Consider the following 15,876-nt stretch of genomic DNA (forward strand, 5'->3'; position numbering starts at 1 on the left):
AAGGCTCTGACTTGTTACGAGGGTGTGTGCGATCCCCAGCTCGATGAGTCGTTCGGGGTTCATTCACTGGGCCCAAACATTCTTTGATCGGAACTTTACCTCGATCCTCATGCAAAGGACTTAGGTGATCCACCCTCCTCATCTTAAAACAGGACAAATCCACACTATCGTGGGGCTCCGCCGGAGGTGCGTGGTTCATCGGTACAGGAATAGGAAATGTCGGAGACTCAAAAGGGGCCACGGGAGGTGAACCAAATGCAAGGCGAACCAAACCGGTTCGGGTCAAGCGCGAACCACCATTTGGTGGCGGGCGAGCCACCATTTGGTGGCTCGGTTCTGACCGAGCCACCATTTGGTGGTTCGGTTTTGGCCGAGCCAGCAGACGGTGGTTTTTGATTTTTGACGATTTCGGGCGCCATTTTGGACTTTGGCTTCTAGATTTGGCGTAGTTTCAGTGGCTTCTTGACCACCTCTTTTTGCTTCAGCTTTTGCGCTTCTTGTACGAGAATCCGTGCATGCGCAAGTAACGTACGACGTTTTTGGATCTGCTCTTCGAGGGTTGAACGCGTCCTTTTGACGCGGACCCATTCATTCATTGTTGGCTTGGAGGGGGGCCATTTGTTTGCTGTTGAGGCGCTCGATGCTCCTTGAATTTCAGATCCGCCTCATAACGGATCCCATCTATCGGCTCTAAAGCCTTGTCAAATTGGCGCGTGAGGCGTTGGCGCTGCCTTTGGCGAGCTCTCTTTGATAAAGTGGGTGTGCCTCCATCGGCTATCTCCTTAATTGAGGAGGAGTCCAGATCTGTAGATCCGACCTCGTTGAAGGCCGGAGGGGCATTGCAAGGCGAGATTGCAGCAGCAACGGGGGCCTTGATCTTCCTGCGCTTGCGAGGGGCTGAGGATCTGGAGGAGGACGACGACAGATACTCCTCGGACTTTAGTTGGTCGAACTCGTACTCGACCTCTTTGTCAACCGGGATCCGGATCCATGGTTACGACACGACAACTTCGACAGCGAAGCTGTTGGCTCTCACTATGGTCGCTAGCGTGTTTGGGTCAAAAGTTGATTTCATTGCCAACGAACTCATTACAACCGTTTATCGATTACAAGTTCGAAAAAAGAGAAAAATCGATCTTTTTATCTCCTGTTGTTTGCGTGGGAACTTCACCTATGCCGGGGACGCGTTAGTCTGTGGACCGTCACAGATCATATCCGGTTAACAGAAAAAGTTAATCAAAGATCCTACTTCACGAAGGAAGTAATTACAGAAGCGGTAATCCCGACCAAGCGAGATTACGACTCTTCTCGAGATCAAGACCAAGCTTGATCCGGAGGAAAGGGGGTAAGGGTCTCAGATCTCTCGAAATCCACTCTTTATGCACAGGAAATCGCCGGGATCTAGCTAACCCTCTCAGAAATTTGTGGCTATGCCCTCACAAAACCAGCAGCACCTCCCCCTCTTGATTATTTTTTCTCCCCTGAGAAATGAGCCCCTAAGCTTGTATTTATATGCTTCGGTTGGGGGGTTTTGGATAAGAATGATGGATTCAGCCTTATCTTCAGTTAATAACCGTGTAACCATGTTTGGAAATGATATCTAGGTAGTTAGAAACCTCTATAACAGAAGAAATCCCGTGAAAACCCGTCAAAAACCCAAAAACACGTTTTTGGCTCAAACCTGGTCGAACCACTATTTGGTGGCTCGACCTTGGCCGAGCCACTGGTTCTTGGCCGAGTCGTTTCGATGCGACTCAGCCGCAAGCGGATATTTCAGTCTTTTGGGTTTTGACTTGTTTTGTCATTACGTATATTTCGTTGTTTCCTTGACTTGTATGCTGTGGCCGATGAGCGTGCGGACCACTTGGCGGTGGCCGGTGAGCACGCGGGCCACTTGGAGCTAACTGATGAGTGCGCGGGCCACTTGGAGGTGGTCGGTGAGCGCACGGGTTACTTGGTTTGCCGTTTTGGTGGCCGATGAGCGTACGGACCACTTAGCGGTCCGGTGAGCACGCGGGCCACTTGAAGCTAGCTGACGAGTGCGCAGGCCACTTGGAGGTTGCCGGTAAGCGCACAGGCTAGTCGTTTTGCCATTCTGGTGGCCGATGATCGTGCGGGCCGCTTGGCGATGGCCGGTGAGCAAGCGGGCCACTCAAATAAACCTCCTCGACTTAGATGATAGCGTTTATCGTCTCCTCTTCGTCTCAAGCTGCATGCGGGAACCTATAGGCATTTTTAGACGCCTTTAATATATATATATATATATATAAGGTCACTGGAGAAGAGCTGGTTCTTCTCCCACGTAAGCTGCAAGCTCTATGACATGTGAGCCCCCTACTAGTCATATATAACTCTCAGATCAAGTAGTGCTATTACTCAACTAGCCGTATATAACTCCCAGACCAAGTAGTGCTACTTCTCTTTAGCAGAACAAGAAGCAACATCATACTATTATATTCGACCCTTTTATTACACGTTGTTCAGCTTTTAAATTTGCATTCTGATTGATATTATTGATATATCACATCTCCTATTTAATCCAGCGTGACCAATCATTAATGTAAAGGTTACTGTCTCATAGGTCCTTATATACACCAAATATCTATTATACACCAAATATCTATTAACTATCAAATTTATCAATACAAACACAAAAACAGCTAGTCATATATAACTTTCAGCAGTTTCTCTTTAGCAGAACAAGAAGCAACATCATACTTCCATACTCGATCATACTACACGTGTGCTCAGCTTTGTCAATTGAATTCTGATTCATATTATTGATTAGCCTCTGTTATCATATCAAGCTGAACAAACTGTTTCCAGAATGCTACTTATACCATATTATTTTCCCAAGTAGGTTGCAATAGATACCCAGCATTTCCCAGCCTATTATTATTAGTAGAACAAGACGGAAGATATATTTGTTGGGTCCTTTTAAAGGGAAGGCCAACTATGGACTTGCTTTCCGCCTTCGCATTGGGAGATACTGAAAGCAACATAACGCCTATCAAGAGATCTTCATCATCTGACTCTTATCTAAATCAAAATCCATAATTTGTTGTTCAGAGTTGAGAGCAAGGAGGATGGGGTTGTCTATATGATCGTCACCACTAGTTCTGCTTCTGCTAGTCAATCTATAAATGTCCCTCCTGAAGTTCATCAAATCCTTACTGATTTTAGTGATGTCATGTCTGATGAGGTGCCTAGTGAACTTCCTCCCCTTAGAGACATCCAGCATGTCATAGATCTTGTGCCGGGTTCTACTCTACCAAATCTTCCACACTATAGAATGAACCCGACAGAGCACACTGAGCTTAGATGCCAGGTAGATGAGCTATTGCGGAAGGGCATTATTAGAGAGAGTTTGAGTCCTTGTGTCGTTCCTGCATTACTCACTCCTAAGAAAGATGGTAGTTGGAGGATGTGCGTAGATAGTAGAGCCATCAACAAAATCATGGTTAAGTATAGGTTTCCCATTCCTAGACTTGATGACCTTCTAGACACGATGGTCGGATCTTGTATCTTCTCAAAGATAGATCTTTGTAGCGGATACCATCAGATCCACATCCGTGAAGGCGATGAGTGGAAGACTGCCTTTAAGATTAAGGATGACCTATATGAGTGGTTAGTCATGCCCTTTAGCCTCTCAAATGCTCCTAGCACTTTCATGAGGATTATGACTCAAATTTTGCGTCCTTTCTTAGGCTAATTTGTGGTCGTCTACTTTGACGATATCTTGATCTTTAGTCAAACCCAAGAAGACCATCTCCTTCACTTAACATGAGTTTTAGACTCTCCGAAAGGAGAAATTTTATGTCAACTTGAAGAAGTGTGCTTTTATGGCATCATTTGTACACTTCTTAGGGTTCGTCGTCACTGTTGACGACGTAGTAGCAGATCCTGATAAGGTCAAGGCCATCAGGGAATGGCCTACTCCTTCTACAATTCATGAGGCCAAGAGTTTCCATGGGTCGGCTGCTTTTTATAGGAGGTTTGTTAATGGGGTTTAGTACCATTATGGCTTCCATCACGAGTTGTCTTAAGAAAGGGGAGTTTAAGTGGACTAAATCTACTGCTAGAGCTTTTGAGGAGATTAAGGAAAAGTTGACTACTGTCCCAGTCCTTCGCCCTCTTGATTTCTCTAAGGTCTTTGAGGTAGCTTGTGACGCTTCGGAGTAGGTATTGGTGGCATGTTGAGTCAAGAGGGACATCCTATCGCTTTATTTAGCGAGAAGTTGAATGAAGCTCGACAACACTATTCAAATTACGACCGAGAGTTTTATGTCGTTGTTTAGAGTTTGCGATACTAGCATCACTATTTTCTTTCTGCGGAGTTTATCTTATACTCCGACCATCAGGCCCTGCGATATTTGAATTCTCAAAAAAAGTTAGGGCATCGGCACGTCAAGTGGGTTGAGTTTATACAGCAGTACACTTTTGTTCTCTGTGCAGGTGTTGAGAACAAACCCGCTGACACTTTGAGTAGGAAGGTCGCCACTTTGCAGTCTATGAGTGCACAAGTGGTAGGATTTGATCGAGTCATTCAGGACTACCCTACTTGTCTGGACTTTGGTGAGATATATACCTCTTTGACACATGACCCTCCTATTATTGTAGTAGGTTTCACCATTGTTGATGGTTTTATCTGATTTGGGAAATGCATGCGGGAGGTGCTGCTGGACACTTTGGCCAAGATAAGATGGTGATATTAGTTGAGGATAGATTTTATTGGCCAAGTGTTAAGCGAGATGTCGCGAGGGTTGTGTCACACTGTCACGTATGTCAGGTCGCTAAGGGTAGGAAGCATTGTTGTGCGCGGAGGAAGCCAAAATCAAACCGATGTGCTTTGAGAGACCAAATCAAACAAACGCCGAGAGAAGACCAAACACAATCAAAATAACGGCACGAACACAAACAACTAATTTTAACATGGTTCGGCAAGTTGCCTACGTCTACAGGGTAAGAAGGGAATGGGGTTTTCACTAATAGAGAAGAAGAGTACAAACTAAGATTACAAATCACTCGAACTCACTAATTAATTTTACCAACAAATCTCTAATTCTCTCCAAATAAAACTCTAACCAATAGCTTAGAAAATACCTCTTTTCTGTGCTCCAATTATCCCCAATTCTCTGCTCAATTCTCTCTTCCAATCGTTCCATATATATAAAAATCCTAAAACCAAAAACATACTAGGAATTCTAAAACCAAAAACAAAACAGATTAGAAATTCTAATAACATGTTATCAAAACAGATTTGAAATTATGTTACCAAAACAGATTAGGAATCCCAATAACCTGTTACCAAAACAGATTAGGAAACATATTAGGAACATGCTATTCAACAATTCTCCATCTCGGTAAAGTTTTCCCAAAACTGAGCCGACACCAATACCAACCAAACGTCTCACTTGTTGCGTCCAGTACGAAGTGGAACAAATCCACGACAATGGACACAATCCACAATAAGTCAAGAACCCAAACGAGAATGCGAACAAACTCTAAATGTCGATATCAACTCACCAAACTGGCTGCATCATAAATGACTGCCTACATATCCTCTTGCCTAAGGAATCAAGCCTTCACGTAGTCACCAAATGGCCTCCGAAGGCCCTCAATCCAATAGAAGAGTTCGTAATCGTTCTCCAACATCATCACCAAATCTGCGGCTAATATAACTCCCAATGGCCCCAAAATAAAACAAACTAAACACCTCCACCTGAGATGAACCAATGGACATAACCAAATACAAACTCTGTCCACTAGTTGCATTCGAATCTAAAACCAACTCATCATCTGCATCCAAATCCAAATGATCTCCAAACTGTGTCACTTCAACTGGAATCCCAAATGATACAGTATGATCTGGAATATGTAGAGTAATCTCCACCCAATGTGAAGTAGCATCACCCTCCACCCGCTGTGATATCCCAATGATCTAATCAACACTCTCCACCTGTCGAGAGTCAAATGTGACATACATGCCAAGAACAAAATCAGAGTCTCCCAATTGATAACCAAACGAGCCTCTAAATCCCAAATGTGCTATCGGATTAAATCTCACATCCTTGATGTGACCAAATGATAGGCAACCAAACATCCAACGCAACCCAAAATCTGAAGCAGCTCCACCAGATCCAAAATCTCCAAACACAGCAGTCGGCAACCTATGACTAAGATGACTCAAACATGTCGAAGCCCGAACACCAAAACCAATGCTCGACATCAAATGCTGATCCTCCTTCAATAAGGAACGACCCGTCAAAACTACAATCTCATCTCGTCGCCCCAATGTTTCCCCTTCAATGAAGTGTCTCAAACTGCCATGAGCTCGGTACAAACATAAGAAAGGACCCCTACCAAAATCAGAACAACGTGTTACCTTTCTGCCAATACACTTCCTCCATATGATGTTGACTTCTAGAACTTCATACCAACGGTATAACCCACAAATACCTAGAACGGTCCCCAACAACGAAAACTAAATACCGTTTACCTCCCAATTATGCCTCCTTGGAAAACCCCCAAATGCCTGAATGAACACCACCTAAAAGACCCCTCGATCGATAGATAGAAGTGCCAAAATCCACCTCGGTCTCCTTGCTCATACCAATGTGCTCAAAGAACTTCAATCTGCAGGTCAAAGCACTCCTTAACAAACCATGCACGGCACTAATAAACAAATATCCCAGCCCTAACAAATGCCACAGTCTAGCCAAATCTAAAGAAGTCGTCAGCTCTCTATCAATCACTGTGCTTCCGAGCAAATAGTACAAATTCTTCTTTCTGACGCCCTTCATCACAATCATGGACCCCAATGTGACCTTCAAACGTGCATCCACCAAGGTCACTCTATAGCCTGATGCCTCCAAAACTCCAAATGAAATGATGTTCTTCTTCAAATGAGGAACAAACCTCACTTCCTCCAACTCCCGAATCACCTCGTCACTCATCCTAATACGAACGGTACCGATACCACTAATAGGGCATTCATGATCATTTCCCATGAGCATGACACTCTTTATAACTCCTGAAAGCTAGAGAACTAATCCTTCCTATGGCAAATGTGGTAAGAAGCATTCGAATCCAACATCCACTCAGTGGAATCGGCAACACAAACTGAGGGTAGTGCTGGGCACGAATAGTCTGAAGAATCCGAATCTGAATTGTTGCCACTAGCTTTGGCAACATTCATCTCTGAAGCTTGAATAGCTTTCCCATTATTCTTCCCAACTCGATCAACCAACTTTGGGCATTCGACTTTCCAATGTCCATCCTCTTAACAAAAGGCACACTGATTCCTACGAACTCCAGGATGTGCCCCTCTAGACTGCAACTTCCTATTTCGGTTTGGACTTTTTGCTTGACCAATGCCCCTGCTAGCGGCTCAACTGAGTCTCCTTATCCTTTTTTCGAATCTGATAATTCACAAGTGTAGCTGTGACCTCACTATACGAAAGAGATGTCTTCCCATTAATAAGAGTAAGAACGAAGGTCTTATATTCATCGTCGGGCAACGAACTTAACAATAACAACGTCTTGTCCTCATCGTCAAGCATCACATCTACATTCGCCAAATCCGCAAGAAGATTTGTGTAGTGGTTCATGTGATCACCAATGGAGGTTCCTTTCTTCAATTGGAAGCGATAAAGCCTCCTCTTCAAATGCAAGCAATTTTCTACACTCTTTGTCAAATACTTACCCTCTAGGTTCTCCCAAATCTTCTTAGCCGAAGTCTTATTGATCACATCATATTTTAAATCTTGAGTTAAACAAGATCTAATTATACCATACGCCATTCGATTCATCTTCTTCCAAACCTTCTCCTCAATGTCGTTTCCCGTCCAACTCCAATGTGTCTTCTAAATTTTGCGCGTTGAGTGCATCCAAGACTTCACATCTTCAAAGACCAAAATTATTTTATCATTAAACTTCTCCACATCTATTTTCATAGAGTGGATATTCAAACTTTGGACGGTCTTCACTCCGGAAGTATTCTCCACAACTCCTTCTTTCTCGACCATCTTTCTCAAAGCACTAACAAATCAAAGCGGAACAAACGAAGAATAGATCCAAAATTAAAAAAGATAGAGTCTTTACCAAAAAGATCTCATATTTATCACCAAACGAAGCCCTAGACGAGCCTCCAAAACGATCTACTCCTCCAAATAGCCCAAGCATAGCCCGAGCTCTGTTACCACTTGTTGTGCGCGGTGGAAGCCAAAACCAAACCGAGATTCTTCGAGAGACCAAATCAAACAAACGCCGAGAGAAGGCCGAACACAATCAAAATAACGTCACAAACACAAACAACCAATTTTAACGTGGTTCGGCAAGTTGCCTACGTCCACGGGGCAAGAAAGGGATAGGATTTTCACTAATAGAGAAGAAGAGTACAAACTGAGATTACAAATTACTCGAACTCACTAATTAATCTCACCAACAAATCTCTAATTCTCTCCAAATAAAACCCTAACCAATAGCTTAGAAAATACCACTTTTTGTGCTCCAAATATCCTCAATTCGCTGCTCAATTCTCTCTTCCAATCGTTCCATATATATAGAAATCCTAAAATCAAAAACATACTAGGAATTCTAAACCAAAAACAAAACAGATTAGGATTCCTAATAATCTGTTACCAAAATAGATTTGGAATCCTATTACCAAAACAGATTAGGAATCCCAATAACCTGTTACCAAAATAAATTAGGAAACATATTAGGAACATGCTATCCAACAAGCATAACACAAGTTTATACACTCCTTTACCTATACTTTTTTCTCCATGGCAGGATGTTACCATGGACTTCGTCTTAGGTCCCCCTCGCACGTTTAGGAAGCACGATTCGATATTGGTTATAGTGGATCGCTTTTCGAAGATGGCACATTTCATTCCCTACAACAAAACTACAGATGCTTCCCATGTTGCACACCTCTTTCTTAAAGAGCTAGTTCGATTACACGGTCTTCCTAAGGCTATCGTTTCAGATAGAGATGTGAGGTTCACTAGTCACTTCTGGAGGACACTCTGGAAGAAACTCATTATTTCATTCCAGTTTTTGACGGCTTATCATCCCCAGACTGATGGTTAGACTGACGTGGTGAACTATAGTCTAGGAGACTTGTTACGAAGTTTAGTTAGATATCGTGTGTCTGGGTAGGATTTGGTGTTGCCTATGGTAGAGTTTGCATATAATAGTTCGGTGAATAGGTCTATTGGGTTGAGTCAATTTGAGATTGTTACGGGTTGTCGGCTTAGGAAACCTATAGACCTTCTACCGGTGCCATTAGGAGCTAGACCCAGTGCTTCAACCGAGTCCTTTGCACAACATTTGCATGATTTGCATAATGAGATTCGCGGGTAGATAGCAATAAACAATGATAATTATAAGTTTTCTGCAGATTCTCATAGACGATTGCAGGAGTTTTCGGTTGGAGATATGGTCATGTTTAGGGTTCGACCTGAGAGGTTCCCTAGGAGAGTTGTGGGGAAACTTCATGCCCGACGTACATGTCCGTTTCGAGATCTGAGGAAGATTGGCTCTAATGCATACGAGTTGGTCATCTCGCGAGATTTTGGAATCAGACTGGTTTTCAACTTCAAGGAATGAACCTGTGGACTATCCGACAACAATCCCATAGCTTACACCCTTAGATTCTGCAGTATCACAGCAAATTCTAGCTCCACCACCTATGTAGCTGTAAAACCCCATATTTTTTTTGTTATGCATATATGTGAATTATTGTGATAAATAGCTTGAGGTCATAGATGGACATGATAACAAGTTATTTGAGATGATATGAGTGTATATATATAGAGTTTTGTGCGTTGGTTTTGCAAATAAGCAAAACATGCACGAAACAGGAAACTGCCAGATCAGTCGACCGATCAGTCGACTGACGAGCTCAGTCGACCGATCAGTCGACTGACAGGCTGTTTTCCAGTTTTTCCAGGTTTCGAGTCTGTTTTGATTGGTTCGGGTTTTGGGTCGGGTCTGGTTGTTCATATATGATCTCTCCTACCCGAAAACACCCCCTCTCATCATCAGATCTGAGAAACCCTAGCCCCCTCTCTCCTCTCTCAAACCCTAGGTTCGTTCTTGGTGATTTTTGGGGAGAACTCGGAGGGTTTTCAACGGGTTTCGCACGTTGCAGCAAAGGGGAACCACTCTCTCGCAGATCCAGAAGCTTTTCATCACTCCTAAGGCGAGTAACATCTCGCCCAACCTTGTCCCATATTTCTAAACGTTTTCAAATGATTTTTTATGAGTTTTGATGAGCCAAAAACGTATTTTGTCTACAAAGGTTTGATTTTTATAGCATATAATGTGAAGATATGTTATTTCAGAATGTTAAAAAACTCACCAACGTTTTGTGAATCAAAAATCTAGATCTGTAATGTTTTAATGAGAGATTAAACACGAGTTTTGTTTTCAAAACGTTTTTAAAGCATGAATGCATATGTTTAGGGTTTTGTTTATGTATTTACATGTGAAATTTTCGTTTCAGTTTAGTACATATATGTTAAAATCAGTATCTTTATGCTTGGGATTCATGATGATGATTTTAGATAAATAGAATTGCAAATAATCACTGCACAAACAGGTTTCTGCAGCCGTTCGGTCGACTGATCAGTCGACCGACGGGATGAATTTTTCCAGCTATCAGTCGACTGATCAGTCGACTGACGGGCTGATTTTGTTTTCTCAGTTCCTCAGTCAACCGATCAGTCGACCGGTGAGCTGAGGCTGTTCTGCCTGATCTTATCAATCGACCAATGAGTCGACTAATTGCATCAGTCGACACATGAGTCGACTGATGAGGTGTTTAAAGATTCTTGATTTGTTTGAGTTGCTTTTCGGGGTCGCCTAGATTATTTGACACTAGTTTACAATGTTAGTGATTTATTAGTACATGTGAGTTGACTTTTGACATATGTTTAGACCTGTACATCGAGACGCGTACGAGTTTAGGACATGTATATCTTTCCGCATATACCTTTGGCAGTTGCACCTCTTTACTTATAGTCCATGTGTTGGACATACATTACTATTAGTTCATGTGTTGGACACTTATCATTTCAGTCCATGTGTTGGACATGCATATCATTTAGTCCATGTGTTGGACATTTGCTAAACCTTGAGCATGATACATAACCAAGTTTGGAGCACGACATATTTATGAAGTTGGGACATGATAGCTACCTAGGCTGGACGTGACACTTATTGTGGCTTTGACATGACTATGTTTATCGGTAGAGATGGGTTCGTTTTCTTTTCTTTATTGTTCATGTATTAGACTCCGGGTTTGGTACTTAGGGACTTACAATTTGAGATACAAGGTATATATATGAGGTTTTCCTTATTTGGATTATTTCGCTCGACGTACCTATGCTCGTGTTGTAATTTCCTAAGTACTAAAACCCATTATTGTTAGGATAAATGATTTTATATTATTGTGTTAACTGTATTTTCTGTATACAACGAGCCCTTTTTCCTTGGGGTTGGTTGTGATGTTGCTCGCTAGCGCTTTGACGCTCGTTGTCCCTTCCCCTTTCAGGTAACGAGCCAAGAGCCCGGAGAGTCGTAGGTTGATGACGATGCATTTTAGTTTTAGCTGTCTATTTAGTTATATTTTTCTTTTGAGCTTCATTGTAGACTTTTGTTTAGACATTTGAGAGTTTTATTCTAGAAGTTGTAAAGGGTGTGTGCCTTATTTCCTCTTGTTAGATATTTTTTTTGTTTTTGAGACTTGTTGAGTACTTCAGTTTATTTATTTCAGACATTTGCTAGATGATGGAATATTAATCTGATCTCTAATATTTTATTTGTTGATTTCTATATTATCTTCTACTTGCTTTTGTACCTACACTTTTTATTGACTCTACTAGAGAGATAGTAATTGTGATGGTGAAACATGTTATTGTACGGTGTGGTGCATGGCAGGTTTGATATTCTTGGTTTCACCTTGGACTGCAGCCTTGTGTGAACCCAGGGGCGTCACAGTACCTAAAGAGACGTCCACCAGAGGAGATCGAGGATATTTTACAGGATAAGATTGTTTCGACAGCAGATGGCGGTTTTCAGAGATATCCAGTCCGATGGCGTGGGCGACCTGATTCAGATTGCACTTGGCTACAGACTGAGGAGATTGAGCAGCTCAATCCGGATGCACTATACACTTATCATCGCCGTCATTAACCAGAGGCGAATGTTTCAAAGCCAGTGAGAGTTGATGGGAATCCATGGAGAGCATATTCCAGGAGAAAGAAACAAGTGATTGGATTTGGAGGATATTGATTGATTCTGGAAATATTCGTCATGATCTCAGAGATTTTAATTGATATGATTTTATATTAGTTCTATTTTTTCTAAGATCTGAACGTGATTTAGGGATTTAATTTGATTCTGTTATGGTTATAAATAATGATGTAAAAGGCCTCAGTAAGGGCAGACTGTTTTGATATGATAATTCTGGGTTTTATATTAGCATGTGAATTGCTTTGAGGGTGTGAAGCCTGGGTGTGAAGCCCATTTTATTTTAATTATTTTGATCAAATCACAGCCTCCCATCATATCCTCAACCCATATCCAATCCTCCACTCAAACAAACCATATCTCCTTTCAAGACCTCGCCATACTGTTCACGTGAATAGTAAGTCTGGTACTGTTCACGCTCTGCACCGATACTACCGCGCAATTCTCACATCTTCATCAACCGTCAATCACTGTCAATGGCCGCCGATCACTGTTCACATGAACAGTATCTCCACAGAGTGCGTGATAAACTCAGATCTAAGTTGTTGAGACCTTGTTGGTTCCTCAAACTCGTGGAACAGTTCACCAAGTTTGTAACAGAGCCTTTCGACTGAATTCTGATTCGGATCTTATACGATTTGGTGTGAGTTCCTTACATCCTTAGGTGATCTCTAATCATAATCGCATATTCGCATATCCAAACCTTGCCTCTGTAACGCTAAAGAACTTGTAGTCAATTTATGAATATCATTGGTTATTGTTCTCTATTTGTGGATCTTGTTTAAATGATCATTGCATGCATATAATTGGATTGCATCCATACTTAGGATCCTATTAGACTTTTACATACATGACTAGTTTCATGCACTTAGTTGCTTTCTAGGTTAGCATCCGTGTGATTGCTTGATTACACAGATGCTTGATTCATTTGGCATTAGTGTTTTCCTTTATCCTGTCTTGCGTCACATGTCCTATTTAATCCAGCGTGACCAATCATTAATGTTAAGGTTACTGTCTCATAGGTCCTTATATACACCAAATATCTATTAACTATCAAATTTACCAATACAAACACAAAAACAACTAGTCATATATAACTTTCAGCAGTTTCTCTTTAGCAGAACAAGAAGCAACATCATACTTCCATACTCGATCATACTACACGTGTGCTCAGCTTTGTCAATTGAATTCTGATTCATATTATTGATTAGCCTCTGTTATCATATCAAGTTGAACAACCTGTTTCCAGAATGCTACTTATACCATATTATTTCCCCAAGTAGGTTGCAATAGATACCCAGCATTTCCCAGCCTATTATTATTAGTAAAACAAGACGGAAGATATATTTGTTGGGTCCTTTTAAAGGGAAGGCCAACTATGGACTTGCTTTCCGCCTTCGCATTGGGAGATACTGAAAGCTAACACCTATCAAGAGATCTTCATCATCTGACTATCTAAATCAAAATCCATAATTTGTTGTTCAGAGTTGAGAGCAGAACCCAGGACCAAAAAGCTAACCTGGTCATGTAAATATGCAATGATGTAATAAAATAGTCACCCAAAATTAATCATTGGTTGCCTCAGATTAGGTCATGTTTGTTTGCACAGAACTAACTATGAAGTAGCTAAAATAAAGGAAGCAGATGATATTTCTGCTACTTCCGAGCAAAAAAAAACATGTTTGTTTATCTGAAAAACTTACTTTCAGTACTTCCTTAAACACTAATGTGGCGCTTACGTGTCATCCCTACTTCCTAAATATTTTTCTGCCTCTTAAGGCTCAGAAGTAAGTGAAATGTGCATTAATTAAGAAAATAATAATTTTTTTATTAATATTTCTTTTATTAGTTACTCCCTAACAACTTTTCGTTGCTATCGAAACAAAAAAAGAGAATAAAGAATAAGAAGTACTATTTCCACTACTTCAAAAAATATATGAAACAAATAAAAAAGTATTACTTCCTTTACTTTATACTTCATAAATTTAAAAGTTATTTCTTTGATCTATTTCCTACTTACAGTACTTTTACCAAGCCAAATAGGCCCTTAGTCCCTTTAGTTTATATCTGTTAGTTTAACCACATAATAGTAGTTTTCTGTTTTGCCATTAAACTACAGTCTTGAACCCTACCCTTCTAATGATCACTAAGGCAACTTCTTCTAAATCCATTAAAGTATGCTGGAGATTTTGTGTCCAATGTGCAGTTTTTAATGTGTCTACAAAAAACCATTGCCTTCACTGTTAGATTTCATTTGTTTGTGTAGGGTCCTTTTTTGCTTGCGGCGGAGCGTTGGGGGGGCGGGGGGGGGTCGGCCTAAGCCACTACAGGGTCGAGTGAAGGGATATTGACAGAAGGATAAAACGGAATAATAGAAAACTCATCCCAATACTTTATTTTACGGTTAAACTAGTGGATCAGAACTCAAGGGACTAATTTGTGGTAACCAATGGATTTTTAGGGACTTATTTTATAATATCAATTTTTGGGGGACTTCTTTAAAAAATATGAGATTTTGGTGACCAATATCTTAAAAAACCTAATTTCAAATGAGGTTTTAATAATATGCGCATGAATAGAAATGAAATTGTAGAAATTTTCTAATGAAGGACACAAGTAAAATGCTAATTGAAGACTGCAACATGGTTCAAGACTGAACTTAGACTAAGGGCAAGGGCAGCAAGCTCCTAGTAGGGAGCTTTTATTGGAGTGCTCTCAAGCATGGGGCCCACTTAGAAGCTTCCTACTAGCACAAAATTTCCAACAAACTCCCAATTAGGAGCTTAAATATTATTTAAAAAATCCATTATTCTACCTCTAACATTTTATAAATATATTTTAAAATAATAAATCTAATAAAAAATATTTTTTAGTGGGTCCCCACCCCTTAGGAGCTCCCAAGTGCTCCACAATTTTGTGGAGCTCTTAGGAGCTCCATGGTGGACCCCACCGCCAACTAGGACTTAGGAGTCTCGTTGGGAGCTTGTTGGAGCATGTTGGGAGCTTTTTCTTGTCACGTCACTCTTAAGAGCCTCCTTGGGAGGTGCTGCACTTGCTCTAAGCTAGGCCAATGAGAATACAGGTCTATTTTCATAATTAAGAGCATTTCAGGCAATAACCGGATATGTACTATGCCTAGAAGTTTAGATATTTGTGTCATATTTGGAGGAAAAGGATTATCCACCACCTTACAGGATTTATTTATTGTGAGTTAGACCGGACATGGACGTTCAAGTTATGTTCTTAATTGTGAACAGACGATTTGGACGTAATAATACTCCATCTAAGATTTTGCATATTGATTATCTCAGATTTGAAAATCTAATTGATTACAGAAAGCAACATATTGAAAATTTTTGGCATTATTGCGATGTTGTGCTGGGATTAAGACTAATGAACTTTATTTAAAAGACTAGCATTTATTTCTTTTCTTCTTTTGCTGAATGATACTAAAGAGTTAATTTTAAAAAAAAAAACACTAGCAGAGGAAACGAATCACGAAAAATGAGATATTTCTATTATTAGGATTGAAAATATAAAAAAGGTCCTAAATGGGTTTTTTAATAATTTTAGGGCTATTTTGATCTTTTTAAGTCACATGGGTCGCATGTGCCG

The 15,876-nt window shown here is 40.8% G+C and overlaps 1 protein-coding gene across 2 annotated transcripts in view; it reads right to left on the reverse strand.

The window, feature by feature from the left end:
- LOC109838034 (pentatricopeptide repeat-containing protein At1g43980, mitochondrial) overlaps positions 1-15,876 on the reverse strand; it is a 50,844-nt gene that overhangs the window by 30,969 nt on the left and 3,999 nt on the right. The gene's annotated exons all lie outside the window — the stretch shown is intronic.

The sequence above is a fragment of the Asparagus officinalis genome, chromosome 4, assembly GCF_001876935.1.
Source record: "Asparagus officinalis chromosome 4, Aspof.V1, whole genome shotgun sequence".
Lineage (NCBI taxonomy): Eukaryota > Viridiplantae > Streptophyta > Magnoliopsida > Asparagales > Asparagaceae > Asparagus > Asparagus officinalis.